Below are 323 nucleotides of genomic sequence, written 5' to 3'. Positions count from 1 at the left end.
GGGGGGATGTGGTCAAGCTGGGGTGGCACGTGGGTATGGGCCAGCTCCCGAATAAGGCCGCGGTCGGCTTGGGGTGTCGGGTGTACGACCGACACATCGCCTTCGTCTCGGCACATTTCGCGGCCGACACGCACGGAAAAGGCCGAGGCGAAGCCCGGATGAGGGACGGTGCGCGCAGCCTGCGGGAACTGCGGTTGGGGCGGGAAGGGGAGGAGGTGGACCTTCCTCACGCCTTCCACCATGTCATTTTCTGCGGGGATTTGAATTTTCGAATCCGGCTGGGGCCGGAAGAGGTGTTGCAACGCTTGAACACGTCCTGTGCC

This window comes from Nannochloropsis gaditana (assembly GCF_000240725.1).
Source record: "Nannochloropsis gaditana CCMP526 unplaced genomic scaffold scaffold077, whole genome shotgun sequence".
Classification (NCBI taxonomy): Eukaryota; class Eustigmatophyceae; order Eustigmatales; family Monodopsidaceae; genus Microchloropsis; species Microchloropsis gaditana.
This window is presented reverse-complemented; position numbering follows the sequence as displayed.